Consider the following 26,117-nt stretch of genomic DNA (forward strand, 5'->3'; position numbering starts at 1 on the left):
GTTCTGATCATACCAAGCCTTCTGCTTGGTCTGAGTATCCCTAAGGTTGTCCTGTGCCAATCCCATGAGCATCTCTAGCCGGTCTCTGAGATCTACCATGTACTGAAGCACAGAGGCATCAGTATTGGTAGTCTCCCCTTCTCATTCCTCATGGAATAGGTCCAGAGGTCAACGTACCCTGCGACCAAATAGCAGCACAAAGGGAGTGAAGTCTGTAGATTCTTGCTATACCTCTTGGTATGCAAACAGCAAGTGCTGCAGGTTAATCTCCCAGTCCTTTCCCTCTGCCTCTATAAAGGTTCGAAGCATCTGCTTCAGGGTACCATTGAACCTCTCACATAATCGGTTGGTCTGGGGGTGGTAAGGGGTCGTGCGCTGGTGCTTCACCCCGCACGCATCCCAGAGACACTGGAGCAATTCACTCATGAATTGCGACCCCTGATAGGTTAGGATCTCACTAGAGAAACCTATCTTAGAAAAAATGGTTAACAAGGCTTTAGCTACTGACCTAGCATCAATAGTGGCAAGCGCTAACGCCTCAGGGTACTGGGTGGCAAAGTCCACCAACGTGAGGATAGCACTTCCCTGACCAGCTGGGAAACATGAGGGGTCCCACGAGGTCCATGGTAACCCGCTGGAAGGTTTCCCCTATTTCCGGTAAAGGGTTCAGGAGTGCCTTCACATGGTCACTGGCCTAACCTTCTCACTGGCAGGCATCACAGGACCAGCAGAATTCTGCCACTGCATTGGATGCCACCGGCAGTAGTAACGCTGCAACAGCCGTCTCACGTCTGAGTGACCCCCTGATGCCCAGCTAGTGGAATTGAGTGGGCTACCCGCAACAACTGCTGCCTATACTCTCGGGATACCACTAGCTGTCTCTTCCCTGTCCATACCTAATCTAGCCCTGTAGTCCCTTGCTCTCTAATCAGGAGCCCACAGTGCCACAAGAAGTAATCAGACCCATCACTTGGCTTAGACTCGGACGCCCGAAGTTTCATGCCCTCTATGCCTGGGTCTGATCGCACAGCATCCCTAAACTGGGTACCTAACTCTGGCCTCCCTCCGGTTGTACCTGAGTCAGGGGGACAGGGAACAGGGAACAGTAAGTCAGTGTCAGAAGGCGACTTCATCTGGCTTACCTGTCTGGTCTCCGCAGAGATCTGTAGGCCCCAAATGCAGGAGCAACCTGATGTCCCCCGGTCTCCGCTGTTGGTCCCGAGGTGGAAAGTGCAGATTCTCTGCTGGACATCCCTCTTTGGGCTGGTTCCACTTCTTTAGTTGACTCCTCTGTGTGTGCCAGCCGCACATGGGTGACCGTCCTCACAGCTTGGGATCGTTGCCCCTGATGGGGTCCCTTGGACTGGTCCCAGTCTGGACAGTCTGGCCTGAGATGACCGACCTTATTGCAGGTAAAACACTGCCTCTCGTGTTTAAACTCTGCAGCCTTGGGTGCGTTGACGGTTGCTGCAGGTTTCTGTGTCCACTGAGGGGTAGTTTTAGCTCCTTTGGCCACGCGGGCCATTCCTTTGGAAGCTGCTGGATCATCATCGCATCCCTGCTGGCCACATATTCATCTACCATCTTCGCATTCTCCTCATAGGTCTGAGGTTTGAGGTCAAAGACCCATGCCCTCACGTCCGAGGGGAGCTTCTGCAGCAACTGCTCTTGGAAGAACAAGTCCAGTAGGGTATGGAATTTTGTAACCGCATTTCCCTCCATCTATTGAGTCCCAATTAAGGCCATACGGCCGGCATAGTCACTGATTGACTCCCCGGTGAGTACTCCCCCTGTCCAGAATTTGCCCCTGTATGCTTCTTTGGTCAGGGCGTACTGAGTTAGCAGTTTACTCTTGATATGATCGTATATCACGGTAGCTTCAGGGTTATAATATACACCAAATAATCTGGGTTGAATTGAATGAGACTGTGATATAATAAAGAGATTTTATTCCTTAGAAGATAGGTGGACACACAGTATTGAGCAAATAACAAACAGAATATATACAATTACTTGGGAAGGGGACAGATAAAATAGCCCAGGACTCAGGCTAGCAGTTCATAAGGCAACAGGAACAATTCAAGTGGAATAACGAAGACACTGGGCATAGATCTTACAATTACTTATATGGGATTTGGGCTCTATCCCTTAACATTGGGACTCAGGGATTGGATAGCAATTACCTGGACCAAATTACCTTTATACAGCTAATGTGGGAAGCAGAAAGGTACCTGCCCCCAGGTGGTTGGCACATGCACACACCCTTATAGTCAGAGGCTCATTTCCTTAGCCCCACTCTAAAAAGTGGGCATCAACAAGTCTATCCGGATGGGGATCTGAGCCGGGGAACTCTGACTATAGGTGTGAATTATGGCACTTAATCCAAACAGCCATGACCTGCTCTATCTCCACCCTGTATATACAATTTGGGGGGATGAGCCTTTTATCAGTGGTTTCCCTGTAGACACACTGTCACCCTCTGGCCATTAACATACCTCCTGGGCCAGTAACTTTCGCAGGCTTAACAGCAGCAATTTATACATATCAAAATACTCAGTTCGGTTGATCTGAGAGGGCTGGAAATTGCCCTGCAATCATGCTGGAGGTGTGTCTGCATGGTGGCCAAATTTCAGCCCTCTAGGTATCACCGAACCGGAGATAGCAATATTGGGTTTTAAACATCATCCTATCATCATATATATACAATCCCCATTTCTCTGTCAATGGCGTAAACCACACTTTACACAGTTAACTATACTCCATTCGGTTAGTCTGAGAGGGCTGGAAACCACCATGCAATCATGCCGGAGGCATGACTGCCCAGTGGCCAAATCCCAGTCTTCCAGCTATCACCGAACCGGAGATAGGAATATCAGGTTTTTAGCCTTTCTGAAACTTAGCGGCATTTTTCCTCCATTGTGGTCAATGGCGGCAACCCTCGTGGCGGGCACGACCCTTTATCGCAGCCATTGCCCATCAGACCCGGTTGGGGTCAAGTGAGGGGTTTCCCACGAGCTAGGGGCAGAACAAATTTTACCTCTAACTGCCCCAGAACCAAAGTTATAAACTTTAATATGTTTTGAACTTGACCGTGACCGAGTTCCCACGGCAATTCAGTGATCTAAGCCCTTTCAACGAAACAGTAGCGGTACTCGGATACTGCAGTTTGGCAGGCATCCAACACGGTTAGTGAAGCAGTAGGATATGGTGCTCAGATAGTCCAATATGGTTTATATTCATATATGAAAGTAGTAATAAATGTCCAGACACTCCGAGTGACCCCCTGATGCCCAGCTAGTTGAATTGAGTGGGCTACCCGCAACAACTGCTGCCTATACTCCCGGGGTACCACTAGCTGTCTCTTCCCTGTCCATACTTAATCTAGCCCTGTAGTCCCTTGCTCTCTAATCAGGAGCCCGTGGTGCCACAAGGAGTAATCAGACCTGTCACTTGACTTAGACTCGGACGCCCGAAGTTTCATGCCCTCTATGCCTGGGTCTGATCGCACTGCATCCCTAAACTGGGTACCTAACTCTGGCCTCCCTCCGGTTGTACCTGAGTCAGGGGAACAGGGAACAGGGAACAGTAAGTCAGTGTCAGAAGGTGACTTCATCTGGCTTACCTGTCTGATCTCCGCAGAGATCTGTAGGCCCCAAATGCAGGAACAACCTGATGTCCCCCGAACTCCGCTGCTGGTCCTGAGGTGGAAAGTGCAGATTCTCTGTTGGACATACCTCTTTGGGCTGGTTCCACTTCTTTAGTTGACTCCTCTGTGTGTACCAGTCGCACATGGGTGACTGTCCTCGCAGCTTGGGATCGTTGCCACTGATGGGGTCCCTTTGACCGGTCCCAGTCTGGACAGTCTGGCCTGAGATGACCGACCTTATTGCAGGTAAAACACTGCCTCTCGTGTTTAAACTCTGCAGCCTTGGGTGCGTTGACGGTTGCTGCAGGTTTCAATGTCCACTGAGGGGTAGTTTTAGCTCCCTTGGCCACGCGGGCCATTCCTTTGGAAGCTGCTGGATCATCCATCGCATCCCTGCTGGCCACATATTCATCTGCCATCTTCGCATTCTCCTCATAGGTCTGAGGTTTGAGGTCAAAGACCCATGCCCTCACGTCCGAGGGGAGCTTCTGCAGCAACTGCTCTTGGAAGAACAAATCCAGTAGGGTATGGAATTTTGTAACCGCATTTCCCTCCACCTATTGAGTCCCGATTAAGGCCATACGGCCGGCATAGTCACTGATTGACTCCCCGGGGAGTACACCCCCTGTCCGGAATTTGCCCGTGTATGCTTCTTTGGTCAGGGCGTACTGAGTTAGCAGTTTAATCTTGATATGATCGTATGTCACGGTAGCTTCAGGGTTATAATATACACCAAATAATCTGGGTTGAATTGAATGAGACTGTGATATAATAAAGAGATTTTATTCCTTAGAAGATAGGTGGACACACAGTATTGAGCAAATAACAAACAGAATATATACAATTACAGTACTTGGGAAGGTGACAGATGAAATAGCCCAGGCTAGCAGTTCATCAGGCACCAGGAACAATTCAAGTGGAATAACGAAGACACTGGGCATAGATCTTTGTCACGGGAGGACCAGCTTATTACACCTTTTAATTACCGGGATCATTGATTGAGCAAGCAGAGAGATAAAAATAAATTGCGTTTATTCACCTAATGAACGCACACAACAATGTTACACAAAAATACAGTAAAAAGACACACTTACTTTGGAAAACTGGGATAACAAAACTAATTTTTCCTAATTGCAAACACACAGCAAAATATTCCAGGCCACTTCTCCAATGGGACTGAATCTCAGGTGAATCACACAAGATGGAACTGATGAAACTCTTAGATGGAACTCTTAGAACAGTTAGAACTGAAGAATCTGACCTGTGTCAGAGCTTTTCAAACCTCTGGTGTCCAGGTCCCAGAAAACCTGCAGCCCAATCAAAAAACCTTAACAACCGCATAACGACCAATCTAAAACACTCATACAGGGTTTCCCACCATTGAGCCTTTTCCCCAGGCAGGTGAAATAGCTGGCTGTTTAGCAAAGGGTGTTAGGTTGCCTTGTTTCATGCCAGGATATGGGTGCTCTATAATATTGGCAGGGCTCATATGGCCTCACACCTAGGCATCTCTCAGCCCTTTCAAGTATGGCCCCTGGACAGACACACTGGAGCCGAGCCTATTAACCATCTGTGCCTTCCAGAGTCTATAACTTAGAAAGCCCTACAAATCACTAGCCACATTCCTGGCATACAATAGAAACATTTTTTTTTTTTTTTTTTATATGTTGTTTAATAAAGATCATGTTTTTAATTCAATCACTAAACACTACAGAGTGTGAACTCGAGTGCTAAATTGGGTCCTTTCTCTCCCTCATCTAATACAATAGAAACATACTTTTAAACACTGCAAATCTGCTCAGCTCCAGCACCTTCCTGAACCCCTACTCTAGGCTCAGGATACCTGGGAATGTACAGTATGGGGGTACCTCTGCTATACTGGGGAGCCCCATGCTATACTAAGGACTCTGTGTATACCTGCAGATATCTCTTAACCCCTTCATACCCATTTACCTTGTCTGGAAGATGCTGCAGCAGGGACTCTGGCAGTGAGTCGTAAGAGCGTTTTCAGGGTACAAGGTTGGCGGAGTAATGCACTTAGCTGTATCAGAGGATATCACTCAATCTCCGTATACAACTTTTGGGGTATCCCATAACCCGGAACCCTGCTACATAGACGCATTCTGCAAAGACTTTCTCCACCAAACCCACCCTGAAACTTACAGCCTAGAAATCCCCCGATCCCAGCATCCCCGGAGAGGAGATAAAATCACATCATTCTTTAATGTCGCAAAATCAGTATACAGTTGCAGTAATATATTTTTGACATCTGGGTCACAGAGCTGACACTCTAAGACCCTAACACATGGGTCAGGGTTAACCAAGTGGGCCTGAACTTTATTACAAGCCCAGTTAACCTCTTCCCCGCCACACCGCCCCTACTCAATTGCAGGCTGTGTTACAATCGCCCCGTCTGGCGGTTTAACTGGCCTGTATCTTGAGTATATTAGTTTGTGAGGATTGTCCTGGTGGGAAAGTCCATCGGCATTGCCGTGCGCACTGCCTTCCTTATGCTGGATGGTGAAGTCACACTCCTGCAATGCAAGAGTCCAGCATAGCAACTTGCCCCTCTGATGGAGTACAGCACCGAGAACATAGTCAGAGGCATTGGTCTGTATCAGGAACATTGTGCTGTAGGCGGGTGCAGCCAGCATGGGTGCACTAGCCAGCGTTGCCTCCAGTGCCTGACATGCTGTGTCACTTGCCAGGCTTCCAGAACTGAGAGTTGCTTTTGGGTCAAGTCAGTCAAGGGTTTGGCCATGGCACTGTACTTGGGAACAACCTTTGTGTAGTACTCTGCAGTGCCTGCAACCCCCATAACCTGCCCTATTGCTTTCCCCCCTTCTGGTTCTGGCTTTGCGTGCCCTCCACCCACTCTGTGCCCCAGATACAGTACCTCTGCCATATCCCCTACACACTTTGTAGGCTTCAGTGTCAGCCCTGATTCCCTGATCCTCTGCAGCACTTCACCCTTCTCAGGAATCAGGACTACCAGACAAGCCCAAGGGCTCTGAGATGGTACAATTACCCCTAGGGCCAGCATCTCTTTCACTTCCCTCTCTATACTCCCTTTTACCTCTGCTGATACCATATAGGCATGCTTACGCAGAAGCCTCTGATCACCAGTCTCCACTGGATGATCTGGGATATGTGTTCTGTCCAGCTTACCAAGGAACAGAACCCTATGCTGCTGTAACATAGCTTTGACTTGCACACGCTGCTGTGCACTGAGCTGGGACCCTATTCCTACCCGCTCCCCTGTGCCCCCCTGCCTAGATTCCCCTAGGATGCCACACTCTTGTTGAAATACTCCTTACCTATGTTAACATGATAAGCCCTATTTCTCTCTGTCTCACCATCTTCCTGTACACCATAGGTGTACTCATTCATTTTTCTGAAAACCGGGTACGGTCCAGACCAGACAGCCTTTACTTTGTTCTGCGGAGTGGGCTGCAGAACAAGTCCCTGCTGACCTGGAATGAATGAGCTGCTAGAGGCATTGTAATCACACCAAGGGCATCATGCATTAAGCATCGGAAAGGCACTTCTCGCCACTCTCCCGTCAAAAAAGCCTATCCGTATTCAGTAAGGGGTGAGAAAGTGGTGAGATTCAAAAAAAAGCTGGCGGTTTTTTTTTTCCCGCCGGTGGCGAGGCGAGAAGGCACTTTCCACATAAAAATGAAACATTTTCCGCCACGCTGTATTCTAGTAGTGGCGAGTAGCTAAGCGGAGCTATTCGCCACTCTAGAATGGCGTTTTGCTGGCGAATCAGCCACGCAAGAAAAAGACGGCAAGTTGCTGCTGAGAGGCAGCGGATGAGTGGCGGATCAGTACTTAGAAAAATTTATGGCCTTTTTCCTGGCTGGGATTGATATCGGGGGTCTCCGGAGCTGATACCATTAATACCAGCACCGGACCCCCCCGGCATGCATCCGAGGCAGGAAAAATGCATTTAAAGCCCACTTCATTACCTTAGCGGTTAACCGCTAAGGTAATGAAGGGGTTAAAGAGCCGTGCCAGGTTTATTGTGGGTAGCGGGAGTGGGTGAAGGGGGTATTTGGCCCTTGTTGTTTGTTTAGGGCTTGCGAAGGGGTTGCGGGTGCACTTAACCCCTTCACGACAGTCGCGGTTAATACCGCTATGGTCATGAAAGGGTTAAGGCCTCCCGCTACCCACCCGCAAGCCCTAAACAAACCACCGTTGGGGCTAATACCCCCTTCACCCACCCCCGCTACACTCAATAAAAAAAAAACACACAACAGTCCCACACTAAATAAATAAATATATATATATATATATATATATATATATATATAAATATGACCCCAACAACACCTATACCCCCCTAACATACAATACAGTAAGGGGCACAATGACTATTATCTACAAATGGATAATAGTGAATGTGCACATTCAAAATACATACAGAACAATAAAGACATTAAATACATATAGCACTCACCCATGTCCGGCTGCCACGATGAAGGCCATCCTCATCTTCATCCTGCAAATGCCCCATCCACTTCTGCAATACAGACACAAGAATTAAAACATCCAATGTAATGTCCCCTAACCCCTTAATCACCATAGTGATTATTAACCGCTACAGTCATTAAGGGGTTAACCCACCATCACCCACATACCCTCCCCCACTAACCCCCAGCTCCTGAGGCCTAACCACCATCACCCACTACCCACAAGGGAGTCCTACCACATACCCTTGGGGCCAATACCCCCTCCCCCCAGCACATACAGTACAATAATGTGCCAAATAACTATTATCCACATGGGATAATACATTATTTGGCCATTATTAAACACATTAAATACCATAGTAAACTAAAGATAATTCAATAAGAAGGCCCTGTCGCCATCATCATTCTGTTCCGTTGCCAAAATAATAAATAGCCAATACATTTCAATGACAATCACATATCAATGTACCCCTTAATCACCTTATCGGGTACTAACCTCAAAGGTAATTAAGGGGTGAAGCCATCCTGCAATGGCAACACCACTTATCCATAACATCCTCAATGAATTAAAAAGCAATTTCCTAAACAAATCTCATGTAATCATTCAATCTAAAGCCTCAAATGCCACTTAAAACATTGCATTTACATTGTATACATGTAGCATAAAATGTAAGCTACATGTACACGCTGCAAATCAATGTTAACAATACCATAATCCAACTAAAATAGCATTACATCAGAAGAAGTATACTATGTAATCCAATAAAGTCACCATAAATGAATTAACATACATGAATTACATCCCTAAACAATTAAAATACCATCCATACCAATTACACAATTAACTATAGCAACTGTTACAAAGAACAAGTTAGCATCATACAAAAAAGGACACCAAAAATTACATTATACTAAAGCAAGCCTCACCATTACCTACAGTACAGCATAGAAGCCCAAAAATTACATCTCCCTAATTATAAAATACATTTAACACACATCTATGCATAGCAGCATAGCCACAATCATTTACAATACAGTAAATCAAGCTTTAACAACACTATCATTTCTTACCCTGTATGTATATATCTCTCTAGACATACATACATACATACATACATACATACATACAGTGGCAAGCAATGATGTGCATAAAAAAAAATAAACACATGAAAAAGAAAAAAAAAACACATTTACATTAAATACATTTCTTTTGTTAACTTACCATTACTTGACCCACTCACCGACTCCCGTTGATCAGCTTACTCATGAACCAATTCACGAACAGGAACCCATAAAATAATAAACCATAACATAATAAACATTAAAATAATAAAACACGACAATCCAGGGGTCTTCTAGTTGTAATCCATCTTCATCTGTATTCTTCTACCTTCTTCCGGGGTCTTCTCCCCGTCTGGTGCCACGCCCTGGTCTTCTTTCTTCATTAGGAGGTCCTTCCTCTTCGGCGTCTGGCTTCAAAATGAGACGACATAGGCTTTTAAAGGGCCGTGGGAACCATATGACGAAAATGTGACGTCATAGGCCTTTAAGCTGATCAACGGGAGTCGGTGAGTGGGTCAAGTAATGGTAAGTTATCAAAAGAAATGTATTTAATGTAAATGTGTTTTTTTTTGCTTTTTCATGTGTTTATTTTTTTTATGCACATCAATGCTTGCCACTGAATGTATGTATGTATGTATGTATGTCTAGAGAGATATATACATACAGGGTAAGAAATGATAGTGTTGTTAAAGCTTAATTTACTGTATTGTAAATGATTGTGGCTATGCTGCTATGCATAGATGTGTGTTAAATGTATTTTATAATTAGAGAGATGTAATTTTTGGGCTTCTATGCTGTACTGTAGGTAATGGTGAGGCTTGCTTTACTATAATGTAATTTTTGGTGTCCTTTTTTGTATGATGCTAACTTGTTCTCTGTAACGGTTGCTATAGTTAATTGTGTAATTGGTATGGATGGTATTTTAATTGTTTAGGGATGTAATTCATGTATGTTAATTCATTGATGGTGACTTTATTTGATTACATAGTATACTTCTTGTGATGTAATGCTATTTTAGTTGGATTATTGTATTGTTCACATTGATTTGCAGCATGTACATGTAGCTTACATTTTATGCTACATGTATACAATGTAAATGCAATGTTTTAAGTGGCATTTGAGGCTTTAGATTGAATGATTACATGAGATTTGTTTAGGAAATTGCTTTTTAATTCATTGAAGATGTTATGGATAAGTGGTTTTGCCATTGCAGTATGGCTTCACGCCTTAATTACCTTTGAGGTTAGTACCCGATAAGGGGATTAAGGGGTTCATTGGTATGTGAATGTTATTGAAATGTATTGGCTATTTATTATTTTGGCAACGGACCACAAGGATGATACTGGCGTCGGGGCCTTCTTTTTGATGAGGTTTTTAGAATTTTCTTTATTTTACTACGGTATTTAATGTGTTTAATAATGGCCAAATAATGTATTATCCCTATCCGGATAATAGTTATTTGGCACATTATTGTACTGTATGTGCTGGGGGGAGGGGGTATTGGCCCCGAGGGTATGTGGTAGGACTCCCTTGTGGGTAGTGGGTGAGGGTGGTTAGGCTTCAGGAGCTGGGGGGTTAGTGGGGGAGGGTATGTGGGTGATGGTGGGTTAACCCCTTAATGACTGTAGCGGTTAATAACCGCTATGGTGATTAAGGGGTTAGGGGACATTATATTGGATGTTTTTATTCTTGTGTCTGTTTTGCAGAAGCGGATGGGGCAGGATGAAGATGAGGATGGCCTTCATCATGGCAGCCGCACATGGGTGAGTTCTATATGTATTTAATGTCTTTATTGTTCTGTATGTATTTTAAATGGACAACTGCACTATTATCCATTTGTGGATAATAGTAATGTTGTCCATTACTGTATTGTATGTTGTGTATTGCTGCTATGTTTATTGGGGCATTTGTCCCCAATAAACATGCTATTATGCGTTAACCCCTTCATTGCCTTAGCGGCTTTCCGCTATGGTAATGAAGCAGCATTAATGTATTTTAATAATATTGTGCGGGAGCAGGGGGCCGCCTGAGCTGAACCGCATTGATTTGTGGCTCAGAGACCCCCTGCTTCCCGAGATACAGGCCCCGGTTTGGGGCATCGGTTACAGTGTGGACGCCATTTTTATTGCGGGCACGTAGCGTATGGGACGCTATAAACATGGCGGCGACACTGCCCACCCGATCACACATACCGGGGACTGCAACTCGGGAAGCAGGGGGTCCCTGGTCCACAAAGCAATGCGGTTAAGCTCGGGGGACCCCCTGCTCACTGTACAGTATTATTAAATAAATATTCATGCTGCTTCGCTACCATAGCAGATAGACGCAAAGGTAAGGAACGAGTCTTTATTGATATGTGTGTTTTATTCATAGTGTAGATGTGCAGAGGGTCTCCGGAGCTGAACCGCTTTGGTTTTAGGTCCTGGGACCCCTGCTTCCCGAGATACAGGCCCCTTTATGGGGTGTCGGTATCCCTCTGCTTTGTTTACATTCCGCGGTCACGTGATCGGGACCTTTTTAATGCAGAGGGATACCGGCACCTCATAAAGGGGCCTGTATCTCAGGAAGCAGGGGGTCCTCAGACTTGAAACCAATGCGGTTAAGCTCCGGAGACCCCCTGCACATGTACACTATGAATAAAAATGGTTTTAAAAATAATTTTTATTGTGCTGATATTTGCTCCGAGAGAGCAGCGGATCTCTCTCTGCTGCAAACACAACTCGGCAGGGGACGGCTTCTCGGCAGTTTCTCGCCAGGCAGCCGTCTCGCCACCGGTTACACGCCATTTCATCAAATGGTGGTGGCTAATTCATTCGCCAGGGATTCGCCCCTTACAGCATACAGCCAGTTTAACACGCCAAAAACATGGCTAATTGCTAAACTGGCTAATGCATTTTTTCGCTGCTTACTGCATGGTGCCCCAAGTCTTCTGCTTGGTCTTAATCTCCCTGAGATCAGCCTCTGCCAACCCCATAAGCATTTCTAACTGGTCTCTGAGAGCTGCCACAGACTGTCGCACAGACGCATCAGTCTGGGTAATGTTCCCCTTCCACCCCTCAAAGAGTAAGTCAGGAGGTTCCCGGACCCTGCGGCCATATAGCAGCTTGAAGGGAGAGACCCTTGTAGATTCTGGCAGTACCTCTCTGTATGCAAACAGCAAGTGCTGTAAGTGAATCTCCCACTCTGTTCCTTCAATCCCTATACCTGCCGGAAGCAACTGCTTCAGGGTCCCATTGAACCTCTCACATAAACCGTTTGCCTGGGGGTAATAAGGGATGGTGTGCTGGTGCTTTACCCCGCACACACCACAGAGACCCTGTAACAATTCACGCCTGAATTGTGATCCTTGATCAGTTAGAATCTCACTAGGGCAACCTACTCTAGGAAAAATCTCTAACAATGCTTCTGCCCCTGCCCTCGCATTGATGGTGGCAAGCGTCACAGCCTCAGGATCTTGGGTAGACAAATCTACCCCCATGAGCATGTAACACTGGCCAGACCAACTGTGGATCATGAGGGGTCCCACTATTTCTATAGCTACCCCCTGGTAAGGTTCCCCTATTACCTGTAACGGGTTCAGGGCTGGCCTCGCATGATCTCCCGCCTTCCCTACCTGCTTCCAGGCATCCCTGGTTTGGCACAACTCTGCCACAGCCCCTGATGCCCGCAGCCCGTGGCAAGGCTGCAACAGCTGAGCTCTCTTGCGAGAGTGGCCCCCTGATGCTCTGCTCGGTATGAAATGGACCCCGTGTAACAACGGTTGCCTACACTCCCTCTGTACCTCTAGCTGTCTTCTACCAGTCCAAACCTTATCTAAACTGGTAGACCCCGGCTCTGCACACAAGAGCCTGCGGTGCCAGGAGTCCCGGTCTGACACACTGGCCGAGTCAGACTCGGACACCTGGAGCCTCCTGCGCTCCTCTCTGTGCTCAGACTGCACTGCACCCCTAAACTGTGTCCCTAATTCTGGCCCCTCACACTTAGTCTCAAAGTCAGGGAACCCAGGAACATGTAAAGGGCAAGGTAAGTCAGTATATTGTCGTGACTTAATCTGGCTTACCTGTCTGGTCTCCGCAGAGACCCTTGGAACTGTTGGTTCCAAATGCAGGGGGCGGCAGATCCTTCAGGTGCAACTCCTGATCGCTGGCTCCTTGTAATCATTGCAACAAGAGCCAGTTCTGCCGTAAACACGCATGTAATATGTCCCAGGTCATTGTCAAGGCGGACCTCAGCATCTAACCTGGGCAATACCCCCTCCTCCCTTATGCCACGCCCGGCACCCCAATTACAAAATACCCGGGCAACCGGTGTGAGCCGCAGCCCATCACCTGGCAGGAGCAACTGCACCCCCGGTACGGGGAGCAGATCCTCTGGTCTCGCCAATCAGGTCGGACCAGAGTAACAGTGACACTGGAGTCACGCAAGCCAGCTGCTTGGCAAACTCCCATAGTCACTTGGCACAACGGTGCCCGCTGGACATCACTGGGTGGCACCTGGACTGGTGAAAACTGATGTCCCTCCATTTCTGCTGCTGTTTCCTGGGGGTCAAGCGCAGATCTCTCCGTGGACGTCCCTCTGTGGGTTGATTCCACGGCTGGACTTGACTCCTCTGTGTGTGCCAGCCGCACACGGGCGACCGGCCTCGCAGCTTGAGAACGTTGCCCCTGATGGGGTACACTGGACCTTCCCTGGTCCTGACAGATTGGGTTTGACTGACCAATCTGGTGGGAGTGAGAGCACCCCCTCCCCGGGATAACCTCTGCAACTTTGGGTGCACTTCCAATGACTGCAGACTGTAGAATCCTTTGAGGTGTGCTTTTGGCTGCCCTGGCCAGTGTGGCCAAGTCCTGGGCAGCCCTCCATCCCCACAGGGCGAGCAGATCGGCAATTCTGGGCGTAGAGAGACCGCTAGCCATTGGGGCTACCGCGGTTGCACTCTCTATCAATGGCCCCCCAAAAGTGTCCATGTGGTGACCCGCTCCCTCCCCTTGTTCTTTCATGCTCACCAGTGCTTAATTAACCTCTTGCATCCTGGCTGTCCCAGTGGGCTCTGCAACTGCAGATGAGCTGGTGGCTACCCGGGTCCATGTGACCCCTGTCTGGGTAACCCTTCTCCTCCATGTGGCAAAACGTGCAGCAAGTCCTGGGGTGGAAATTCCCTCCCCATGTCTTTCTGTCTCTACCAGGGTTGGTTTAACCTCCTGTTCCCTGGTTTGCTGAGAGACTATTGCCACTGCAGTTGTGAGTGTCCATTCCTCTTGTGAAGCTGTAACTGCTTTGTGAGATTCCAAGTCCTCCAGTTGTGTCTCTGACCGACCATCTGTCGGTAAACTGCAGCTTTTACACTGGGTAACAAACCTGGTGCATTGCTTGTCCATTTCGCCCGCTGGCACTAAGCTAAGTGACAGGGAGAACCTGCGCTTTTTTCTGCTATGTATAACGTGTGTACGCTATCTCTTGCTTTGGGAGCTCACAATCTTCGAGTTTCCCCCTATGTTATAAGACCTCGCAGGATTTTATAAAATAGGCTCAATCTATCCCACACACTGCCACCATTAAATAAAGCTTGTCACTGGAGGACCAGCTTATTACACCTTTTAATTACCGGGATCGTTGATTGAGCAAGCAGAGAGATAAAAATAAATTGCGTTTATTCACCTAATGAACGCACACAACAATGTTACACAAAAATACAGTAAAAAGACACACTTACTTTGGAAAACTGGGATAACAAAACTAATCTTTCCTAATTGCAAACACACAGCAAAATATTCCAGGCCACTTCTCCAATGGGACTGAATCTCAGGTGAATCACACAAGATGGAACTGATGAAACTCTTAGATGGAACTCATAGAACAGTTAGAACTGAAGAATCTGACCTGTATCAGAGCTTTTCAAACCTCTGGTGTCAAGGTCCCAGAAAACCTGCAGCACAATCAAAAAACCTTAGCAACCGCATAATGACCAATCTAAAACACTCAAACAGGGTTTCCCACCCCTGAGCCTTTTCCCCGGGCAGGTGAAATAGCCCCCTCTGCCCCTTCGCCCCCCCACGGTGCGAGGCTCCACAGCGGCTGGCTGTTTAGCAAAGGGTATTAGGTTGCCTTGTTTCATGCCAGGATATGGGTGCTCTATAATAATGGCAGGGCCCATATGGCCTCACACCTAGGCATCTCTGAGCCCTTTCAAGTATGGCCCCTGGACAGACACACCGGAGCCGAGCCTAGTAACCATCTGTTTTGTCCAGGGTAACTGCTGAGGTGCGCCTTAGCAATAACCTGGAGCCTGTGATCTGTATGGTGGCTGCGGAATTGCCTGCTGTTGTGGCGATTGCTAAGAGCCTGTCACCAGGGATTACAGAAGAAGCAGCCCCGGTCCCCCTGCATTTGGGACCTATGGTTCCAGCAGTCTCTAAGGAGACCAGACAGGTAAGCCAGACTACTGAATCGTGACCAGTGACTGACTTACTGTTTCCCTTACATGTTCCTGTTACCCCTGACTTAGAGACTAAGTGTGGGTGGTAAGAATTAGGGACAGCGGATAGGGATGCGATGAAAACTGACCCCAGCATAGAAGGTATGGGACTGCGGGAGTCTGAGTCCTGGGAAAGTGGGGGGTCAGACCACATGCTGTGGCACCATGGGCTCTGAGGTAGGGAGCCAGGTTCTACCGGATTAGCCAGGGGCTGGACAGGTAGAAGATGGTTAGTGGGACCTGGGGAGGGTAGGCAGCAAGTGTTGCAGGTAGCCTTCCCCAGTCCACTAGTGGGGCATCAGGGGGTCACTCACATGAGAACCCAGCTGTTGCAGCCTTACTTCTGGCCAGAGGCAGCAGGGGCAGAGGGTGACTTTGGCCACCCCTTGGGCTTTGAGTGGGGGAGGTGTGGCGAAAATTGGCATAATCAGTGCATTAATAAAGGCAGTGTGCTCAGCTGGTTACCCCTATCTCGTATTGGGGATGAAGGGGTTAATTTTTCATGCACTGTACATGTCTTATTTTTCCCTCTGTCCCTTGTTGTCCCCATTTTGCAGGATTGTATGTGCTTGCAGTAGAGTACACCCCAAGCACACACATATGAAAAATATAATTGTGAGATAAGGGGAACATGTATTTTCAATAAAGTGTATTTTTGCTGCAGGTTTTAACAGGGAAAAGCAGGAGGAAGTTGTTTTTCTATTGTCATTAAAATGCACACAAGAGCCAAATGTTTTGACACCTATGAGCTGGGTCACTTTCCTATGCAAGCTTCAAAGGTAACATGCTGGGCCACGCCTGTGAGTCTCTGAAAGTGTTGCATATCAAAGACCCAGAGTCAGGTGGGTGTGAAGTGACCAGATGGATGCTAAATAGGAAATCCTGTTGACCCATCTGGGCTAGCTCACCACCTGAGTTTCCCTTCCAGCCTGAGAGAGGCCAGGTAAAGAGAGGAGTGAACCTATGCTAAGTAGCCAAGGTGGCATTGTCGCACATGCTCTGTGTGAACAGGAAATCCCTAGAATGCCCACTCTCCAAACTGTGGGCAAGTAGGGGATTGGGGAATGAGAACTTTCCCACGAGGGTGATTGGGTGGGTATGTTGGAGATAGACTCTCAAACCCTATATACATGCCACCCAGGCTATCCCAGTTGTCTTTCGTTTTTCATTATACCATGTGAGCGGATTTCCAACACGCTTCTAATAGCGGAAAAGAGCAGCAGCACATTCCTGGAACGCAAAGAGTCTTATTACATCGGAACCAAGGACAAAACTCTGCGTTAGGACACTGTGATTGCTGGGGGTTATCTAATTAACCCCAACGGACCAGAAAAGACTTTGCACATTCACAGAAGGATTGGGCTGGCAATTTATGCCCTTGCAAAAGGACTACATTTTAAAAGACAATCTTCTGGTGCTTTGCACCTTTCTGGACATTATACCCTGTTCCTATGCCAGTAAGTGTAATTATTAAGTGTATTCTGCAGTTGTCGTGTGTTTGTCTATCAAGGGAATAAATTTCAGTTTATTTTGCTCAACTTGTTCTGCTCAATTGGGATCCACAAAATATAAAATTGTTAATAAGTGCGTCCATCGTGACAGTTTCGTCACAGCGCTGTACTGTGGGACAAATTTCCTATAGTACCCTGCGGTGCCTAAAAGCGAGGACTACCGGACTAGCCCAAGGATTCTGGGATGGTGCAATTAACCCTAGAGCCAGCATCTCCACCACTTCCCTCTCTATACTACTCTTAACCTCTGTTGACACTCTGTAAGCGTGCTTATGCAGAGGTCGCAGGTCCTCTGTGAGCACTGGGTGATCTGTGAGGTGTGTTTTCCCTGGCATGTCAGTAAGAAGAGCCCCATACTTTTCCAGCATAGCCCTGGCCTCTATCTTCTGCTTAACACTTAGCTGACCCCCTATCTCCACCTGCTCTACAGTACCTCCCTGCCTAGCCTCCCCCAGGAGATCGGGCAGAGCATTGCTCGCCGGATCTTCCAACGGTGGGCTACAAATGGCCAGCACCGCTCCATACTCGGTGCTCTGGCTCTGTACTCTTTTAACATGTTAATGTGGTAGGTCTTGTTTCTATCTGGCTCTACCTGTATAACATAGTTGTACTCATTAATCTTTCGGAGAACCGGATAGGGTCCCGACCAGGCAGCCATCAATTTGTTCTCCCTAGTGGGTTTGAGAACAAGTACATGCTGACCTGGGATGAATTCTCTGCTATGGGCATTCTGGTCATACCATTGCTTGGTCTGAGCGTCCCTGAGGTGGTCCTGTGCCACCCCATGAGCATCTCTAAGCGGTCCCGGAGATCTACTACATACTGGATCACAGAAGCATCAGTATCAGTAGCTTCCCGCTCCCATCCCTCCCGGAAAATTTCCAGAGGTCCCCATACCCTGCGGCCATATAGCAGTTCAAAGTGAGAAACGCCGTTAGATTCCTGCGGTACCTCTCAGTACTCAAACAGCAATCTCCCAGTCTTTCCACTCCGCCTCTATAAAGGTCTGAAGCATCTGCTTCAAGGTACCGTTGAACCTCTCGCACAATCTGTTTGTCTGGGGATGGTAAGAGGGAGTGTGTCAATGCTGTACACCGCAGGTATCCCAGAGACACTGCAATACTTCACTCATGAACTGCGACCCTTGATCGGTTAGGATCTCACTAGGGAAACCTACCCTAGAGAAGATATTCAGTAGCACCGCCGCTACTGTCTTGGCATCAATAGTGCCAAGTGCTACCACCTCAGGGTACCGGGTGGCAAAATCCACCACCGTGAGGATGTAACGCTTCCCTGATCTACTAGGAATCATAAGGGGCCCCACAATATCCATAGCTACTTTCTGGAAGGGTTCCCCTATTACCGGTAGTGGGTTCAGGGGTTCAGGGGTGCCTTCACATGATCGCCCGCCTTACCCACCCACTGGCAGGCATCACAGGAGCGGCAAAAGGTGTCCACATCCCGGGATGCCCCCGGCCAGTAGTAACGCTGCAAGAGCCGGGCTCTCGTTTTAGTGACCCCCTGATGTCCCGCTAGCAGAATAGAGTGAGCCACCCACAACAATTGCTGTCTGTACCCCTGGGGAACCACACCCTGGGGAACCACAAGCTGTTGCCTACCGGTCAATCCTTCCTCTTCCCCCGGGATCCCCACTTCTCTTTACAGGAGTCCCCGGTGCCATAGGCAGTGATCAGCGCCCTCCCCTGACTGAGAATCAGACACCCAAAGTCTCATACCGGCCAGGATGGGGTCTGACTGCACTGCCTACCTGAACTGGGTACCTAACACTGGCCACCCTCCGGTCATGTCTATGTCGGGGGAACGGGGTACCGTAAGGGGAAACAGTAAGTTGGTCTGAGTCTGCGACTGACCTGGCTTACCTCACTGGTCTCCTAAAAGACCTCTGTGAGCGTAGATCCTGATTGCAGGGGAACTGGAGGTGCCTCCACCATCATCGCCGTCGCTTGGCTCTGGGTGACTGCCGCAACAGCACCGGGCTTGTGCACCTGATCGTAGGTGCAGGAGCGGTAATGTGTGTGATTGTGATACTCGTTGTAATCTATGTTTGTGTTACGTTTGTCAAAGGCATGATCCACAAATAAAAGATCACTCCCCCCGTAGGAGGCAGGAATGGCGCACAGCCGAATGAAAACCCGCAGCAGATCATGGTGGTGTAGAAAAAACGTTTATTTACACATCAGGATAAAAGAGTCTGGTGGATCCTCTGACGCGTTTCAGCCCGGGGGCCTTTGTTAAAGAGTGATCCGCCAGTGCACACGCAGCCCTAATATGAGATGTCAGCACTCAAAACACCTGTGGCCGGTGGATGATCAACAGGTGATTAAATGGACAAATCATTCAGGGAATACAAATTACACAGGTTAAAAAACAGATTGCAGATGTATGTCATAACTAGATGTGTACTAATGAACGTATACATACAAAACATTCCCAAACTCTGCAACTGATGAAAATATTAAAAACAATGGCAACCAGACTCACTAAGTATCAACATAAACTGAGAAATATAAACAAACTGCATCAAAATATGTTAAACATAATAATACAGATGATGGACAAAGGATATTAAACCTGGATAAATAAGATATACTATGTAACATTATATCTAATATGACTGTACAAGACCACATGTAAGAATTGCAACTGTTGAAAAAAATCACAATAAAGCAATTACAAAAAAACATATAAAATTAATGAATGGGGGGGGGGGGGGTGGAGTTGGTGGGGGGGGAGGAGAAGGGGGGGAGAGGGAGGGAAGGAGGGGAGGGTGTTGGGGTAGGATAGGATAGGAAGAAGGAGTGAGGAACATAAGACAATTGAAAAAAAATGGCAATGCAAACCATAAAAAAAGACAATATTACACTATATAACTCTAAAGAAAATGTTGCAATTCCCAATCGACATTTAAACCATATGGATACAATGTATTGAGAGAAAAGATCCAGTACATTTCTCTCCTATTGAGGAGTTGAATTCTATCTCCACCTCTCATATTAATGGGGACATGTCCTATACCAATAAATTTAAAATTAGATGTGCCGCCATGTGGGCACTCAGAAAAGTGCCTAGGCACTGGGTGTGTGACATCTTTTTTCCGAATCAACCTTGCATGTTCAGAGATACGCACTTTAAGTGGTCTGATAGTACGGCCGACATATCTCTTATTGCACCCACATGAGATGACATAAATTACATAGCTGGTATTGCAATTAATGAAAGATCTAATCTTATGTCTATCTTTGGGGTACAATATGTGTATTCTCTTAGTGGGGACAGCAAATGGACAACATTTACACATACCACATTTAAAAAATCCTTTAGGTATGTGTTCACTTGAACTAGAGGGACTTGAATGGAAAAGAATTCTTGACACTGAAGTAGCCAATGTATGCCACAAATGTGCTACCCCCTCTGCAGACATAATGCCATTGTTTGAAGAACCAATTTACAGCAGTCCCTTGAAGAAAGAAGATGCCAAGTACAGTGTTCTAACTCTGGAAAAGAATTTGGCCACAACGCCATACGAGACTATGACTACATTTGGCAGGCAACCTCGTGCATTGTCCTATACCCTCAAGCAGCATTATGAGATGATGGAGCACCCCTGTGCCTCCCAATGTGTTTCTGGACTCAAATCATGCTAATAATCATGCAATACTAAAGCTGATGTCATTTTGTAATATATAATATTACTGGATAACTGGTCTGTCAGCTAAAAAACATTATGGGGTTAAATGGGATGTGCCTGTTCTGCCACTTGGCACATTGTATGAGAATCAGTTTTTCTGTAAGAATCTGAGCTTATCTCAAGGTTTCTCACAACTTCTGGCCTGTTTACACTTTCAATTTGATGCTGATTGGATGAGGAAAGATCAATAAAGTCAGCTAGGAGCGAAAACATTCCATTCTCTCTTTCACACAGATTTCTTCACATAGAAAGATGACATTAAGGGCATCATGCAGTAAGCAGCGAAAAAATGCATTAGGCAGTTTTGCAATTAGCCATGTTTTTGGCGTGTTAAACTCGCTGTATGCTGTAAGGGCCGAATCCCTGGCGAATGAATGCGCCACCACCATTTGGTAAAATGGCTAGTAACCGGTGGCAAGATGGCTGCCTGGCGAGAAGCTGCTGAGAAGCCGTCCGCTGCCGAGATCTGTCTGCAGCAGAGAGAGATTCGCTGCTCTCTCTGCGCAAACATCGGCACATAAAAAATTAATTTTTAAACTATTTTTATTCATAGTGTACATGTGCAGGGGATCTCCGGAGCTGAACCGCATTGGTTTCAGGTCCGGGGACCCCCTGCTTCCCGAGATACAGGCCCCTTTATGAGGTGCCGGTATCCCTCTGCATTAAGAGTCCCGATCACGTGGCCGCGGAATGTAAACAAAGCAGAGGGATACTGGCACCCCTTAAGGGGGCCTGTATCTCAGGAAACAGGGGGTCCCCGGAACTAAAACCAAAGCGGTTCAGCTCCTGAGACCCACTGCACATCTACACTATGAATAAAACACACATATCAATAAACACTTACCTTTGCGGCTATCTGCTATGGTAGCGAAGCAGCATGAATATTTTTTTAATAATACAGTATAGTGAGCAGGGGGTCCCCTGAGCTGAACCGCATAGCTTTGTGGACCAGGGACCCCCTGCTTCCCGAGTTACAGGCCCCGGTATGTGTGATCAGTTGGGCAGTGTCGCCGCCATGTTTATAGCGTCCCATATGCTACGTGCCCGCAAAAAACATGGTGTCAACACTGTAACCGATGCCCCAAACCGGGGCCTGTAACTCGGGAAGCAGGGGGTCTCTGAGCCACAAATAAATGCGGTTCAGCTCATGGGACCCCCTGCTCCCGCACAATATTATTAAAATACATTAATGCTGCTTCATTACCATAGCGGATAGCCGCTAAGGCAATGAAGGGGTTAATGCATAATAGTATGTTTATTGGGGACAATTGCCCCCAATAAACATAGCAATACATAATATACAATACAGTAATGGGCAACATTACTATTATCCACAAATCGATAATAGTGCAGTTGTCCATTTAAAATACATATAGAACAATAAATACATTAAATACATATAGCACTCACCCATGTCCGGCTGCCACGATGAAGGCCATCCTCATCTTTATCCTGCTAATGCCCCATCCGCTTCTGCAAAACAGACACAAGAATAAAAACATCCAATGTAATGTCCCCTAACCCCTTAATCACCATAGCGGTTATTAACCACTACAGTCATTAAGGAGTTAACCCACCATCACCCACATACTCTCCCCCACTACCTCCCCACTCCCCGAGGCCTAACCACCATCACCCACTACCCACAAGGGAGTCCTACCACATAACCTTGGGGCCAATACTCCCTCCCCCACCCCACCACATACAGTACAATAATGTGCCAAATAACTATTATCCAGATAGGGATAATACATTATTTGGCCATTATTTAACACATTAACTAGCATAGTAAAATAAAGAAAATTCTACTGACCTCATCAATAAGAAGGCCCCGTCACCAGCATCATCCTTGTGGTCCATTGCCAAAATTATAAATAGCCAATACATTGCAATGACATTCACATATCAATGAACCCCTAAATCACCTTATAGGGTACTAACCGCAAAGGTAATTAAGGAGTTAAGCCATCCTGGCCACATACCCACCCTTCACACATTCCTTTGTACAGTGGCTTCATCATGAAAAAAATAAATAAAAATAAAAGAAACAAAAAAAAAAAAATATATATATATATATATATATATATATATATATGCATACATAAATATATATATATACACACATGATGAACCAATATACAAATAAATGTGTCAGGGTTAACAAAAACATGCTCCAATAAAAATACCACTTATCCATAACATCCTCAATGAAATACAATGCGATTTCCTAAACAAATCAAATGTAATCATCCAATCTAAAGCATCAAATGCCAATGCAAAGCCTCAAATGCCACTTAAAACATTGTATTGTATTGTATGTTTTTATTTATATAGCGCCATTAATGTACATAGCGCTTCACAGTAGTAATACATGTGGTAATCGAATAAATAACAGATAATATAAATAACAGATCATGGGAATAAGTGCTTTAGACAAACATAACATTAAGGAAGAGGAGTCCCTGCCCCGAGGAGCTTACAATCTAATTGGTAGGTAGGGAGAACGTACAGAGACAGTAGGAGGGAGTTCTGGTAAGTGCGTCTGCAGGGGGCCAAGCTTTATGTATCGTGTGTTCAGAATGTTCACAGTGCTATTTATATGCTTCTTTAAGCAAGTGTGTCTTAAGGTGGGTCTTAAAGGTGGATAGAGAGGGTGCTAGTAGGGTACTGAGGGGAAGGGCATTCCAGAGGTGTGGGGCAGTCAGTGAAAAAGGTTTAAGGCGGGAGAGGGCTTTAGATAAAAAGGGGGTAGAAAGAAGACATCCTTGAGCAGAACGCAAGAGTCGGGTGGTGCATAGCGAGAAATTAGGGCTGAGATGTAAGGAGGGGCAGAAGAGTGTAAAGCTTTAAAAGTGAGGAGAAGAATGGAGTGTGTGATGTGGGATTTGATTGGAAGCCAGGAGAGGGATTTCAGGAGGGGAGATGCTGAGACATATCTAGGAAAGAGTAGAGTGATTCTGGCAGCAGCATTTAGGATAGATTGTAGGGGAGACAGGTGAGAGGCAGGAAGGCCGGACAGCAGGAGGTTACAGTAATCAAGATGGGAGAGAATGAGGGCCTGAGTCAGAGTTTTAGCAGTCGAGCAACAGAGGAAAGGGCGTATCTTTGTTATATTGCGGAGGAAAAAGCGGCAACTTTTAGAAATGTTTGGAATGTAAGGGGCGAATGTGAGAGAGGAGTCGAGTGTGACCCCTAGGCAGCATGCTTGGGCTACTGGATGGATGATCGTAGTTCCAACAGTAATGTGGAAGGAGGTAGTAGGGCCAGGTTTGGGAGGAAGTATGAGGAGCTCTGTTTTAGCCATGTTGAGTTTTAGGCGACGGAGAGCCATCCAGGATGATATAGCAGAGAGACATTCAGAAACTTTGGTCTGTATAGCAGGTTTAAGGTCAGGAGTTGAAAAGTATATTTGTGTGTCGTCAGCATAGAGGTGATATTTAAACCCAAAAGATGTGATTAGGTCACCTAGAGAGAGTGTGTACAGAGAAAAGAGAAGAGGTCCCAGGACAGAGCCCTGGGGTACCCCCACAGAGAGATCAAAAGAGGAGGAGGAGGTGTAAGCAGAAGAGACACTGAAAGTACGATGGGAGAGGTAGGATGAGATCCAGGATAGAGCTTTGTTCCGAATACCAAGAGTATGGAGGATGTGAAGGAGAAGAGGGTGGTCCACGGTGTCAAATGCTGCAGAGAGGTCGAGTAATATGAGCAGAGTGTAATGACCTCTGTCTTTGGCAGCATGGAGGTCATCAGTTATTTAGTTATTTCCTGTTTCCGTGGAGTGAGCAGTGCGGAAGCCAGATTGTAGAGGGTCTAGGAGAGAATAGGTGTTGAGAAAATGGAGCAAGCGAGAGAATACAAGACGTTCAAGGAGTTTAGAGGCAAAAGGCAGGAGGGAGACTGGTCGATAGTTAGAAAGACAGGTAGGGTCAAGCTTGCTGTTTTTGAGTAATGGTATGACGGTTGCATGTTTGAAGGAGGATGGAAAGGTTCAAGAGCAGAGGGAGGAGTTAAAAATGTGTGTGACCGTATACATGCTGCATAAAATGTAAGCTACATGTAGACGCTGCAAATCAATGTTAACAATACAATATTTCAAATAAAATAGCATTAGATCAAAAGAAGTATACAATGTAATCCAATAAAGTCACCATCAATCAATAAGCATACATGAATTACATCCCAAAACAATTAAAATAGCATCCATACCAATTACCCAATTAACTATAGCAACCGTTAAAGAGAACAAGTTACCATCATACAAAATAGGACACTAACAATTACAATATACAAAAGCAAGCCTCACCATTACCTAAAGTACAGCATAGAAGCCCAAAAATTACATCGATCTAATTATAAAATACATTGAACACACATCTATGCATAGCAGCATAGCCACAATCATTTAAAATAGTGCAAAGCAAGCTTTTAAAACAATATCATTTCTTACCCTGTATGTATATATCTCTCTAGACATACATATATACATACATACAGTGGCAAGAAATGATGTACATTAAAAAAAAAACAACACATGAAAAAAGCAACAAAAAACACAGTAACATTAAATACATTTCTTTAGTTCACTTACCATTACTTGACCGACTCCCGTTGAACAGCTTACTCACGAACCAATCCACAAACAGGAACCCATAAAATAATAAACCTGAAAATAATAAACATTAAAATAATACAACACGACAATCCAGGGGTCTTCTGCTTCTAATCCATCTTCATCTGTATTCTTGTTTCTTCTATCTTCTTCTGAGGTCTTCTTCCCGTCTGCTGCCACGCCTTGGTCTTCTTTCTTCGCCGGAGGTACTTTCTCCTCGGCGTCTGGCTTCAAAATGAGACGACATAGGCTTTTAAAGGCCTATGACGTCACATTTTCGTCATGGTTTCCACGGCCCTAATTGGGCCGTGAAAACCATGTGTTTTGGCCGATAAAAAAAAAAATATGACGTCACTTAAAGGCAATGAAAGCACAGCCAATCAGAATGGCTTTGCTTCAATTGCCTTTAAGATGACGTCATTAAAAGAAACATGGCCGGCCTCACATGGTATGGCAGCCAATCAGAGTGTGGGAACTCCATCCCATCTCTGATTGGCTCTAGTAGACCATGTGACAGAGGCTTGGGGAATAACGGATATGACGTCATTGAAAGCCTGTCACATGGTACTAGAACCAATCAGAGTAGGGATAGACTTCCCACGCTCTGATTGGCTACCATATCAAGTGAGG

This window comes from Ascaphus truei, chromosome 1 (genome assembly GCF_040206685.1).
Source record: "Ascaphus truei isolate aAscTru1 chromosome 1, aAscTru1.hap1, whole genome shotgun sequence".
In the NCBI taxonomy this organism is placed as follows: domain Eukaryota; kingdom Metazoa; phylum Chordata; class Amphibia; order Anura; family Ascaphidae; genus Ascaphus; species Ascaphus truei.